Source organism: Ambystoma mexicanum, chromosome 6p, assembly GCF_040938575.1.
Source record: "Ambystoma mexicanum isolate Mex_15411 chromosome 6p, UKY_AmexF1_1, whole genome shotgun sequence".
Lineage (NCBI taxonomy): Eukaryota > Metazoa > Chordata > Amphibia > Caudata > Ambystomatidae > Ambystoma > Ambystoma mexicanum.
Genome location: NC_090935.1, coordinates 1160891153 through 1160904975, shown reverse-complemented (window position 1 = coordinate 1160904975; position 13823 = coordinate 1160891153).

The following is a 13823-nucleotide window of genomic DNA, read 5'->3' as shown; positions in this document are numbered from 1 at the left end:
TTATTTACAAAAAGTAATACGCACAGTAACATTTGGTGCAGAGGCAGGATGGAACCTTGACCAGAAGATATGGAGGGTACTTGAAGGTAACTTCTGGCAAAAGGTCCTGAGGCTGCCTCAATATGTTTCGATAACTTTACTACGACACAAATTTGTATAATACAGTGCTATGGAAATCCTTAGCAACTCTGAGGAAAATGTGTCTGGTCGAGCCGGCTCCACTGTACCAGATCCTCTCAGATGTAAGAGAAAAATCTCAAACAGCTCTTCTAGAGGACTGGAAGATGAAAATGGAACAATTACTTGCTGCAGCTGATATAAAAAAGAACTGCTAATTGCTTGCCCTCAATTGGCAAAAAAGAAACTGGAAAAATTGAGCTGGATTGTCAATTTAGAAAAAAGAAGAAACCTAAAATCTGCTATTGATCTCGGCACTAGCGGATTTAGCCTGAATGAACAACCCAAATATCTAGTAAGATGCCCATCAAGACACCATAGAGATTAGTTTTTAACACTAAAACTAAACGCAATCAAGATAAAAGAGATGCTGTGGCTAAGATGCAACAAAAACATAAAATATGACTGTTGTTGCTACTGTAAGCAACATCCGGAATCAACAAAACATCTATTGATCGAATGTGGGGCAACCGCAACAGTGAGATCCACACCATTGGGATGGTTTGCTCCTAAAAACAATAATATGGAAGAGTGGTGATCGTATTTCCTAACAGGCAGTAACATCAAACTTACATGTGTAGTGGTCGACTACATGGATAAAATCTTCTAATTGACAGTATAATAAGAGTTGGTAGCGGCCATAAAAGTGAAACAGGAAGATCGACACTTGAACAATGATTGCCTTTTGAAAATCAGCATTGTGGATTTAATTGTATACTTACAAACCGGTTTCCTCCTTGGTTAATGTATGAGATGATGAATGATGTAAATTTAATTGGATGTAATAAAAGTTTTGTATATAAAACTAAATATTACAATAAAAACTTTTTTTTAAAATGTGATTTCTGTAAAATGGTGCATGTCACTACAAACCCACTTTATGTTTGGCACACTGCTGCCACCAAGAGTCCAGCCATGTACAGTGAAACCTTTATTTGACATTTACTGCAAACAAAGTAGATGTTAAATAAAAGTTTCAAACATCTCTTCTAAATGCTACTCGCCCATCATTAAATCTACTCGACTGGGTGGGCGAAATGACTGCGAGCCACAGATGAGTGTCTGTAAAATGTAAAAGGGTAGCTGCATGAAAGGCACAAATAAATAGATATGATAAAAAAGGCTCTGAAAAGAGTTTGGCCAGCTGTCTTCTCCAGGTGTTAAAATATAATACAATCATAAAGCAAAGCGAGCTCTAGAGGCTAACTACAGTGTTTGGTATTGCAGTAGATCTGTAGATCTACACACTGGATGGAACTATTGATCACTACTTTGTGTAATCATTTAGCTTAATTTGTGTATTTATTATGTAAGAGGAAGGAAAGAGACTAAGCAGAACTAGGTGGAATATTGTAGTTTGTGGTCATCTCACTTTCAGGGTACCTGGTATAAAGCAACAGGGTTATAATAAAGAATGTCAAGGAGTATAGTTTAGATCATGGGTTGAGCACCAGTTGCAAGATATATACAACCTGCAGGTTACAGAACTAGGTATGCCATCAAAAGCATTTGATCATGTGATAATGTACATTTTCAAAAGTTCACTAGTCAACAGGATGCATCTTCCCCAAAATGAAATATAGTTGAAACTATGAAATGCAGATACACTAACCTAAACTTTACTGTAAAGCATGGATCGATGCAAGGTTTTACAGTCTCAATGCTGTAATTATGTATACATTTTAGGAATGGAATTGCATGACATGTTGTAATAAAAGTATCATCCCGATTACTTCATGTTTTCAAATTTTTGTAAAACAAAATCGTGCACTCCTACACATGCATTTGGCACTTAAGAGTAGAGGAGAGGATTACTGCTGCACTTTCCCTCCATTAGCACTTGAAGGGAATAGAGAAAAAGGGGTGAAGAGAGCACCAATGGCAAGAGAGGAATGCAGGGCGAGCTGTGCTTTCAATGAAGAGGGCAACTTAAATAGCTAACATTGCTACACAAGTTTGATTAGCAAAACGACAGAATTGCATAGCAAATTGCTATGCGACACTCCTTATTTTATGCCTTGCATTGTGGGGATAAAATTGCACAGGGAATTCTTGAAAGGGCTCGATTTCCCCGTTTTATAGAGAGTGAACCAGAAGAAACTGAGAGATGTACCTTAGGCTTTGGAGAAGCTGATGAACCACCTATCACGGAGGCAAAAAGGGAAGAAGAACCTACCATCTTTCCTGATCTAACCTTCGTCCCAGCGAAATGATCCAGCACTCGTACAGGCTTTCTTAGAGGTGATTCCTTGAAGGGGAAGGAGAAGAGAAGGGAAGTCCTTTTTTCTTCCTAAGTCAAGGATTACTGTACATAAATGAAACCTCCACAGAAGGTCCAAGTAAAACTCAGTTAGTAATGCCCAAAACCCATCGGAAGATCTTGATTTGACAGGAGGACACTTAGGACAATCTAAGATCCAAACACACATCAGTGGGACGTTTTACTGGCCAGGTATCCATGCTGATATAAGGAACTTCATTCAGACATGTGAAAAATGTCAGAAAACCAGTACACATATTCCCCTGCCTGCCCCTCTGAACCCTTTACCATAATAGAAGTCCCTTCCTCCTGGATTGGGATGGATATTATTGGACCGTTGGAAACCTCTAGACTCTAGACTAATTTCCCAAGGAAATTCTAACGGATCAGGGATCCAATTTTATGAGAAAACTCATGGGTAAAGTCAAATGCTCCATTTGAAAGACCAATTGTGGGTCTGAGCCTGGCGGAGAGGGACACAGGGTGAACAGAAAATCACCAGAGAATTTGTACATGTAAAATCCTACAAAGAAAGGAACTTTGATGTTTGTCGTGTTGCATCAGGCCCTCTGTAATAAGAACAACAAAATGAAAGGGTTAAGTGCTCAATCCCCTCGCTACTCATTCACCATTTTTATCTAGCAATGAAAAGAAGCACCACTTCTCGTTGTTTTAAGGTACTTCTATTTATAAATGAAAATATTCAGTTACTGGTGGTTTCTAGGTTGAACATCATCTATTTACAAAGTAAAGCAAATCAATTTGCACAAAAACATAAAGTGGAACACGCGCAGATCCATGCACGTACAATTATACACATAAAATATGCTGTTGCTGCTGTCGATAAGTGTGGAACAACGACAGGGGTTGATACATAAACACAAATCAAAAAAACAAGTATACAAACTTTGTCACTACATAAACAATGGTAAAACATGTGACACTGTGGTTTACAAAGAAAGTTTCATCTACACCAAGGTGTTTCAGCCAATTGTACGAGCTGTCTAAGCCGTGTTTTTTCTGGCCTTCGTCAGGACGGGGTGGACAATGTTGTCATGATGTTCAAGTCAAGCTGAAATGGGAATGGAAGAGCGTAAGAAGACTGCTCGTGTATAATTTCAATGTCTGATTGAATCATATGGTGTCTATTGAGTAAATCAAAGGCACTACTTACCTGTGGGTTTAATTAGCTACAAGTGTCCCCAACAGAAACGGGGAGGATTATGGGACTTGTAGTGTCTCGTGTTCGGCAGTTATAATTGGGTACCTAATACACACAAAAGAGAAACAATGGACAGCTATATTGTCTCTACTGTCCCCATAATATTTCAGACACAATTGAGTGACTGGCCAGAACTTACATTTTTTGGCGAAGCATGCACTTACCTATATACAGGTACCGCTGAACAAACGATCGCGGTGGACGTGTGAATCGCCTGGTCTATGCATCGCCTGGTTCAAGATGGGATGTCTCCTGTTGAGTGAGAAGTGGTTTAGGACGGTTGGAGGTTATGACAAAACATCATTTTGTATGGGTGTAATCGTTGATCTGTCGAATCTAGTGCACATACCGTAGTGTGGTGTTATTCCGTGCATGTGGAGCCAAGCACCATACAATCCCTTGCAGTATTAAGGCTGGGCGGTAAGCCGGAGCTGCTGTACGCTGGTAAAACGGACTCCCTCGGGGAACAAAACCAAAAGCACGGTCGAGTCGCGATGCGAATGCCGTTGCTAAGACACCCAGTAGTTAAATACTGGTGGCCATGTTGAGAGGGCAATTCCCAAAGCTGGCATGTCATAAGAGTATCTGCCTTATCCTTGTGCCCAAACCTAAACCAATTAATTTGAGAGGGTGACCTAGTCAAATATATAAAAATTGAATCCTTTTTAAAGGTTGTATACATCCGTTGCCATGACAACGGTACGGAAGTACATCCCTTACAAAAGGCCACAAACGAAAAGGCAGAATTTCTGTTTTCATGTCTAATGTGCCTGATCTTGGCTAGTAGCTCAATTCTGTGTTCAAATTTTAAAAACCGGTGTATTGCGTATGTGTTCGTGGTAACAGCAAGGTTGCCTGCAGTCCTCTACCGGCGCAATGGGAGAGCCGAATGTTAATTTTGTTGGCCTCCGGTTGTTCCTAAAGAGAGAAAAGTGAGGGCCTGTATGTGGTGTGGCCAAAAACTGTCTATTGGAAAGTAATGGCTAAGTCATGTGTTCACAGGGTCCATTAGACTAAGGACAGGGCGGTGGAGGGGCTATGTACATATTGCAACACAGTGGTATAGTCCTGGTTGTACAAGGGTGGTCAGTAACCACAAAAAACAGATGGATACATATGTGTTAGAACGAACTCCAGAAAAAAACATTCACACACGGATGTCCTAACAGATGACGCTATCATCAATAGTGTTGTAACATTCACATTGAATAGTTCAGTTGGAAACCATGTCCCTGTCTATAAGGCATGTGGCAGTTCGTTTGTTAAAAAATGCAGCATCATCAGTAACCAAAAAACATGAAGTGGACACATACATGTTAAAATGGACCTAAAAGACCGAGCATTCAGAAACAGATGCACCTACAGATATATTTACCCTCCATCTTATTTTTGTATTTATATGGCATAACTGAGTTGGGCATGTGTCCACCAGACATGTAGCAATTCAGTGATCTCAGAAACAAAATTCATGAGCCTCCTGAAAGATGGAAATGTTGGCACCCACAGATGTTTTTCAATCTACAGATATTCTGATCTAGGAGAAAAAAGGGTCTGTGCCCTGATAACAGGGCTGCCGGACAGATGAAAAAGACCAATCTATTCCGATGGCACTGGAGATAAAGATGGTGTAGTCATATAAATGGTTTCCACTCTACGGAGATGTTGAGACCTGAGTGTAGAATGTCCAATTTATGAACCCACCTTTGTTCTAGTTGGGTAGGGGTCTTGTTGAGGTCTCCCCCTCTTATTGTCGGTGTTACCTTTTGAATGATGTACCATCTGAGATCAGTATCCTTGCGATTCTTGAGGCTAAAATGATCTACCAAAGGTTTGTCTGGGATATTGTTTCTAATGCAGGAACGATGTTCTGAAATGCGCATCTTGATTGGGTGAATGGTTTTGCCCACATAAAGTAGGCCACAGGGGCATTCAATGCTATATATCACCTCTTTGGTGTTGCAATTTGTATGTTCTTTCATTGTCCATTTGACGTTCTTATGTTCAAAGACTTTATTTGGAGGGTCAGTGCACATGCCACACATTTCCTGCATTTATAGTGTCCTGTGACCAGGGGCAGATTCCACAGTGTGTTATTTGTTGGTGTCGCAGGTTCTAGAAAAGTGTGGACCAATGAGTCTTTTATATTTGTGTTCTTCTTAAAAGCAAAACAAGGCACTCTACTTACTGTGCCCGCTTGTTTGATAAAATGGCAGTCCTTTCTGATAGTTTTTTGTAGCATATTGCTTAGTGGACTAAAAGTGGTAACGCACACCAACCTCTCCCGTGGCTTTTTTGGCCTTACCTCTAGACACACTTCTCTTGGTGTATGTGTAGCTCTTTTCCTGGCTTCTCTGAATGCCTTCTTTGGGTATCCTCTCTCTGTCAACCTTGCCTGTAGATCTTCTGCATGGCTCCTGAATTTTTCTGTTTCTGTACAGTTTCTCCTGATCCGTAAAAATTGGCCATAGGGTAAATTATATTTCAAGGCTTGCGGGTGATAGCTCTTAAAGTGCAACAAGGTGTTGCGGTCAGTCGGAGATGAAAATGGTGAATGAGTAGCGAGGGGTTGAGCACTTAACCCTTTCATTTTGTTGTTCTCAATTGAGCCCTCCTGGGCAGAATGTATTATTTTTTTTCCAAATATACAATCCTCTGAAATAAGAGACTTTGAATGGCAAAGCGACCTAGGCACAGAAGGCCCTGATTTTGAAGTTTTGAACTGCATCATCATGCTAGAGAAGCCAAAGACTGTGCTAAGCTTGAGTGTGCCGCCTTGTCCCGTGCTGAAAACGTGGGGAAGGGAAGCCAACGACTTTAGGATTCATGAACTTTCCGGAAGCCAGGCCAGGGCCTTGCTCCCAGTGGAGCCACAACCAAAAAGCCACCCTCGTTTAAGTGCATTTGGTACAGTTTTATCGTCTTTACAACCTGGTCATTTGTGGCTAAAAGAGTTTCTGTCACCTGATCCTTTGCATTATTTTACAACCTTACCTCTAATTTAATGTTCTCCTACTGCATTCCAGTGGTTTCTTTACTTGGCACTTATATATCCATTGGGATTTAGTGCTTTATATATGGGATTAAGTACCCCTTACAGTACGTTATAAGTATATTGCAAGTCACCGAGGAGTTTAGTGACAAAATAGAGGAAAAAGGCCAAAGACCAAATTCCTTTAGAAGGTCACGGAATTCCGAGTTGACTTGCAATATCTTTTTATATACGTTAGGGGGTATTTTATTACTTATAATACATAGCCACACATTGACATTTCCATTAATACCTGGCCTCGTGCTTAATCTGCTGTAAGAAATCTTCCATTTGTTGATCAATATAATCAATGTAGACTCTAAAAAAGCTAATATGTAGCTTTGAATGTGTTGCCAAAAAAATGAATTGATAAAATATTTTCATTTTGTACTTTAAGAAAATGGACCCTCCCTTGATTCAAATACTCTGGTGCTCTTTTAGGGACCACCCTCCCCTCGCCCGGCATCCAGCCCTGTGATTGGCCTAGGGATAGGGTCAGGTGACCCAGCCCAACAACTCCTTAAGCAATCCCCCAGGGCAGCCGGCTAAGGATTCAGGCAAAGGGCTCAGGCAAAGGGCACCTCCATCACCCGGTTTCCTGTTAGCTATGGACCCCCTCCCATGCCACAGCCCACGTCTGCTGCAATTTTCAGGTAAGGAATGACTTTTTTTATGTACCTTTTTTTTTACTGCTGTAGACCTGTGTTTTAAATATAGCTGTGTTTAGATTCTAGCTGTATTTTAAATCTAGCTTTGTTTGGAATCTAGCTATATTTTGAATCTAGCTGTATTTGAATGTAGCTGTATTTTGAATCTAGCTGTATTTTGAATCTAGCTACTCCTTTGTACCACTACCCTGCATCTTTTGCCCCACAGAGATAGTGTTGAAGGCCTGGGATTCAATAGTTCCCTGTATTTGAATCTAGCTTCTGTCCTGTGCCATTATCCTGCATCGTTTCCCACAGGGATAGTGTTGTAGGTCAGGGATTCAATAGTTTCTTATATTTGAATATAGATACTGTTTTGTGCCACCATCCTGCATCTTTTCCCACCAGGATAGTGCCGTAGATCTGGGATTTAATAGTTTCCTTTTTTTTTATCTAGCTACTGTTCTGTGCCACTACCATGATTCTTTTCCCACAGGGACAGTGCCATAGGCCTATAATCTCGGATCTATCCCTTAGAGCTAAGGCAGCTGATTATCCACCATGCCAAGCAGCTCCAAAGTTGGAGGGGCACTAAGGTGCACCACAAACCTGGCCAACAACTCACCCAGACCCCATCTGTACTTACTTCCGACCCACTTCCCATGCTCACCCCTCGGGTGCTCGCACCCTTCCTAGCCCCCTCCCAACACCCCTCGCATCCTCCATTCCACCCTCCCACTCCGATTCATGAATGTATATCCCTTTGTATATCCCTATCCCATACCCCTAACTCGGCTGCCCTGCTGACTCTCCCACACACCACTGGCACCTCAGAAGCCATTAAAACAGATAGACTGCATCAACCGGGCCCTTTCATCTCTGCACTCTTCACCCTACTTCCACCCCAGATCCTTGACATCACTTCTCACATACACCTTCATGACCTCGCCCTTCACTCAACCCAGTGAGATCACTCTTCAGCCTATCTTACAAAACTCCAGTTACTAAGACTCCTGAGCCACTGAGTGACACAGTGAAAGGAGTCCAGCAGACCCACAGGACAGGACCTGAACCACATCAAAGAAACAATCAATCAGCTATGACTCACGGGTATGTATCACACTCCATCTCTATGGAAGATAGCCGTATCACTCAGAAGGCACGGCCACCCACCCGCACACATCTGCAATCAACCGCTACTTGAATACACATCGCACAATACCTCTGCCACTAGAATGCAGCTAAGTCCCTCAACAAAAATGCTGTCCAGCTGGTCACATAATCAGTCTCCTTGACTTGCATACTCTCCAGACAACCTTCGCAGCACCCATCCACAAGCCAGCTCTAAATGGGTTGCTAACAGGGACTTGGCCACTCATACCTACATCTGTATTGGCTTAAATGCACACACCCATTCTATACTCCCCTGAACATTTTCTCATACTGCAGACTTCGCACCTACAAGGGTCTGACTTGACCTGGTGGGTTTAACACCACCCGTCTACAGGCGGACGTGGAAACACCAGCACCATCACGAGATGGAGCCGGTGTTTCCACTTCCCCATTCCCATTGAGTCCTATGGGACTCAATGGGAATGGGGATTCACTGAATTCCGCCTCCGGAATTCCCGGGTCACCGGGGTCGTAATGTCCCAGTAATTCCAGGAATCACGGAGGCGGAATGGTAATACGAGTCTGGCGGTGACCTGCCGGAATTTCAGGCACAGTTACCGCCAGACTCATAATGAGGCCCAATGGCTACTTTGCTCCAGACCCTCTCGAGCAACTGCATCCTTTGTAGCGATTCCGTTTATGTGTAGACTGCAGGTGGGACATCTTTTCTGTAGCTTTTCTACCTGGCTGTCTAACCAGGGGACCCAAACGTGTTGCATCAGTAGACATTTGTGTAGATAAAATGCCACTATGCCCTTCATCAGCTAGCTCCACCACTCAACGTCGTAGGGTCTCCGGAATGATGATTTTAGCTCCTTTCAATAATAATCCATCTTCCGACATTGAGAGATCATCCTGTACTAATAGTAAGCTCTTGATGTCATTCTGGGCCTCTGGTGTTGTCCCTTTCTGTGCTTTCTTATTGTGTTTCCAGCACCCTGTTCTTAAGCATCCTGCTATGATTTGGAAGGCGTGATCAATCTCCAACTCCTGTAGGATCTGTAGACTGTCCACCCACTTGGGGCACCATGTAGTGGATGTATCTATCAGGTATGGATGGTAATGGGGGTCACTGTTTCCACTGGGTGTCTAGAGAGAAAGTCAGAGGGATTGTCTTCCTTTTCCGGCCGATGGAATGTGTCAAAGCAATAGTCTCGTAACCGTAGTCCCCATCTTGTGATTCTCTGTGGCATCCTTTCCTGAGGCTTGCCGTAGATGAACAACAGGGGTGGTCCAGAATGGTGGTAAACAGTTTTACATATAGGAACAGGTGGAAGTGTTTACACGCCCAGACCACCACTAGCCCTTCCTTTTCTGCTTGTGAATATGCCTGTTACATTTTGAAAGTGCTCCTGCTTGCATAGGATAAAAGGAGCCTTCTTTGGGATGCTACTTCATCAACCTGTGCCAGGATGGCACCCATCCCCACTGGGCTGGCATCTACTATTAGTTTTGTGTCTCTCACCACGTCAGAGTAGACCATGTTGTCTGTTGGTGATATTATCCACTCCAAAGCTTCAATGCAGCCTGGCGTACTTTGGACCATTGAAAGACAGCCTGGGGTTTTGTCAGGGCCCTCAGGGGCTTGCTAACTGGCTCAAAGTATCTGATGTATCTGGTACAGTAGCTAGTGAGGCCTAGAAATGACTGCAGTTCAAATACATTAGTGGGCGGAGGCGTTTTGTTGAGAGATGCCTCTTTTTCTGGATCTGGTGGCATTCCCTGCACCGAAACAATGGCCCTCATTACAAGTTTGCCAGTCCAGAAACAACGGTGCCGGTAAACTTACCGGCGCTGTTGTTTCCAGACTGGCAAACTACAAGTCGGCTGGCAGGAGACCTTCCGCCCGCCTTGTCTGACCCTGGCGGGCGGAATGGCACCCGCCAGCAGACTTTCACAGAAGCACCAGCACCGTTATTAATGGTGCCGGTGCTTCCGTGGTCACCAGTCTATGGGAATGGGGATCAACATTTTACCAGCACATGACTTACTGGACCACCGGGGCTGTAATCCCCCGGTTATTCCGGCATTTGGCATCTGGGTGTGCATAAGGTTCTGCTTCAACCCACCGTGTAAATGGGCAGACCACAACAATCAAATACCGGGACCCATTGCATCTCTCCTGCATGTCTGAATAATCTATGTGCAGCTCTCAGAACGGCCCAGTAGGGCGGGGCAGAGTGCCTCGTAAAGTTTGTAGCGTCATGCCTGTGCTGAAATATTGACACCTGGTATAGTGTATGATCATGTTAGTGAGGTGTACCTGAATATTGGGCCCAAACCAGTCCTCCTGTATGTCAGCTGGAATGTGTTGCTTTGAGCTGTGGGAGGTGTGGTATCGTTAATAGCTCATGAGGCATTACTGCTTTACCAGTGCACTCCTGTCTCTACAATACATCAGTTGGGGATTGTTTGCAACCTCTTCTTTCTCATAGTTCCTGCTCTTCATTTGGTGCTTTGCTGTGTAATTCAATAAGCTGTGCAATAAGCACGGCTGTATATGGGGTGTTCTGCTGATTATTTAGCGGCATGGTCACAACTTACCCGGCAGGTGTGGGCACCGGAGATACGCCAACATTTTGGCCGCTGCATCCACAGCAGTGTTTTCCAGTGAATTACATCTGTGTTATTAGTGTGGGCGGCACACTTAACAACCGCCACTACGAGAGGGCGCTAGAGGGCCATCCAAGATGGCCGCATTGACCTGAGCTCCCAGCACTGCCCGTATTAATCCTGCACAATCCTCCTTCTGCCTGTACTTTCTCAGCCCGAATCCTAGACTCCTGGTCTCCCGTCTGCTCCAGCAGCCTGCCAGTGAAAACTGGAAGAAAATCGGCCATCCTGCGCGAAGAAAACCGACGCGGCCTGAACCGGGGCATTGCCAAGCCGGCCCGTGTGCCGCGCGCCGGGGCTTGGGAGGCGGGCTCGCGGCGCAGCCCGAGAGGATCGATCGGCGAGGAGGCGGCGATCGGGCGCTCCTTTCCCCCCAAGATCGGATCCAGGTCCGGCCCGCCGCCCTCCGGCGTAACGAGGTCCCGTGAGGACTCGGAGGGTAGACGGAGCTGGCGCTCGGGCGCCCGAGGCGCCGCTGCGGCCGGAGCCTCCCACCTGCCCCCACCCGCCCAACGGAGCCCGCCAGCGCCTGGAGAGACCTGGGACTCCCGACACAGCCGCGGACTTCGGCGGTGGGGAGCGGACGGAACGTCAGGAAGATAAGGTACGGAGGGGGGGTGGGGTCGGGCCTTGTGGTGATACTGGGCGCCCTCGGAGCGGCCGGCCCCCCCCTCCCCATCGCCGAGGGGGCATCAGCGCTGATCAATCCCAGCCGCCGCTGAGGGGGACATTGGGACCCGGCGCGGGTCGAGGGAGAGAACAGCCCCCAGCGCCCATCACCAGGGGGAGTGCCCATAACCAGCGGGGGGCTCTTCCCCCCCCACAACGCGACATCTGGCACCATCTCGGAGGGATCTCACCCTCCCCCCCCACCGCAGAGGCAAAGACCCTAGGCCCCCCGGAAGTCATCAGCCTGGTGCCCTTATCAAGCCACAGGGGCACCAGCACCAGGAGGTCAAGCGTGAACACGGTGGAGTGTCCTCCCCCCCCCTCAGGTCTGTGCCACTCACGAGGGAGGTCACCTGCACAGCTGATCGCTGCAGTGGAACACCATCCTCTCCCAGCTGGTCATCCGAGGGCTGCCCCAGTGGTTCTCAAAATTGCAGCTCTACAACGCCTACTAACTTTGCATCACAGCAGCAATCCCCACAATACCGGCATCCCTGAGCGAGCTCTCAGAACAATCCTGCCATAATAATATAACAATAGAACCCTGCGTCACATAACCGTCTACCAGTGGGTCCACCGCAGAAATGGGGAAGAACGATAAATCGCAGAGGAAACTAACGTTTGAGGGTGGCGCGACTCCTAAAGCCCCCTCTCAAAGCGAGGACCACGCGGCGGCCCCAGTCCCCCCGCCTCAGCTGGAACCGGAGGTTAACCCGTCTGAAATCAAAGAACTCCTTCCGGAACTGAAAGCCGGCATAGGAAATCTTAACAATAAAATGGATGGCCTCGCCTCCAAGGTTGACCTCCTACAACACCGCATAGACACACACTCAGAACGTCTGAATGAGGTTGAGCAAAGAGTGTCGAACTTAGATGACGGCACAGAGTCCCTTATAACCAAGGTCTCACTACTGGAATCCCAAATGAAAACAACTATTGCCAAATGCGAGGATTTGGAGGGTCGTTCAAGGAGGAACAACATAAGAATTACAGGCGTGAGGGAACAACGGCTACAAGGTAAAATGGAGGAGTTCGTAGAATCCCTCTGCACATCACTCTTCAGCAGAGAATCTATGTCCCCAGTCTTTATAGTGGAAAGAGCACACAGGATCCCATCCAACAGACCAGTCCCCGGAGCACCGCCAAGGCCAATCATCGCACGGCTGCTCAACTACAGAGACTGTGACACCATCCTACGACTGGCCAGGGAGAAGGGCGAACTTCTTCATGAGGGTGATAAAATCCACTTCTATCCAGACTTCTCACCCACTGTTCAAACCCAGAGGAAATCCTTCACCGCCATCAAGCAAAGACTCCGAGCCAACCAACTACCCTACTCAATGCTCTTTCCTGCACGACTCAGAGTCCAACAGGGGGAGAGGGTTCATTTCTTCCAATCTCCAGACGAGGCGGGCATGTTCCTTGATCGGATGGGCTGCCCCGATCCGAACCCCAACCGACCAAGGCCCCAAAGAGACAGAATCCTCAGAAATCCACCGTAAATCAGCATGTCCTGAGCAGACCCACAACCACACGACAGATTGTCATAAGTACAGGCTCAATTTATTATGAGTACGACACGGGGCTGGGAAACTTGGACGGCCCCTGACGCCCCTAGCACAGCTCCAGTTTAGTCTCCTAAGTTATCTCGGCAACCAGTTGGTATTCATGCCGAGCTCAGTTGGAGTACAAGTTACACAGCGACATGGTTTCCACGTGTCCGCAGTTCGTTCTAGTTGGTTATTGAGGGTCCTCTCGGTGGGCTTGTTGGGGGTTGCCCACCCAATAGAAAGGAAATCCACGGGCCATTTGGGGTTAGCCCGTGGATGGTTCCCTCAGTGTTCATCAAAAAATAAACTATGCGTCTCTAGCCCACAACCACCTCCCAGCTCTCCACCTGCCAATCAAAGATCAGCGCCACCCTATCCAACAGGGGTCCTCTCCCGATGCGACGGTTCTTGGAAATCTCACCCTGATGCCATGATATGGCCAACTGCATCCACCGTAACGCTGCGACATAGAAAGTTCATCCCG